Raw genomic sequence first — 793 nt, 5'->3', positions numbered from 1 at the left:
GACTTTTAATCTACTTCTTGGAAGTGGTTATGAAGAGAACATCTTCTAGGCCCATTGAGGCTTTTGCTAGGCTTGTCATACTGGCAGTGAGTAAGCCGCATGGCTGGGCTTCATGGCAGACCCGTAACACCAGCCACAAGGACTGAGGCAGGAATCAAAGTTCAGTGCCAGCCTGGGCAATTGAGATCCCACTCATTCTGGCATTCTATGTAACATAGCTTCATTCCTTCAAAGACATTCTTTAAATAGAACCCAAACAGTGTCCCTGAATTCTCAGTGACTGTCAGATCTCTTGAACTGTGAAAGGCCTAGTCTAAAACTATTCATATATATATATGTAACAGGAGGAGGAGCAGGCTGCCTGTCTGTTGAAAGGAGCGGGCCCCTTGTTCTGTCCTACCCAGCTAGCTTACACCCAAAATAATTACACAGAAATTGTATTAATTAAATCACTGCCTGGCCCATTATGTCTAGTCTCTTGTTGGCTAACTCTCACATCTTGATTTAACCCATTTCTAATAATCTGTATAACACCATGAGGTTGTGGCTTACTGGGAAAGATTCAGCATGTCTGACCTGGCATCTCCATGGCGCCTCTCTCTCCCCCTTCTTCCCAGCATTTCAGTTCTGTCTACTCCACCTACCTAAATGCTGCCCTTTCAAAAGGCCAAGGCAGTTTCTTTATTCAGCCAATGAAAGCAACACATAGACAGAAGGACCTCCTACACCATATATATTTCTGCTGTTGTTTAAGGTATTATGTTTATACAGCTCTTAAATGTAATATATAGCC

The sequence above is a fragment of the Microtus ochrogaster genome, chromosome 2, assembly GCF_000317375.1.
Source record: "Microtus ochrogaster isolate Prairie Vole_2 chromosome 2, MicOch1.0, whole genome shotgun sequence".
NCBI lineage: Eukaryota > Metazoa > Chordata > Mammalia > Rodentia > Cricetidae > Microtus > Microtus ochrogaster.
Note: the sequence above shows the minus strand (reverse complement) of the source record.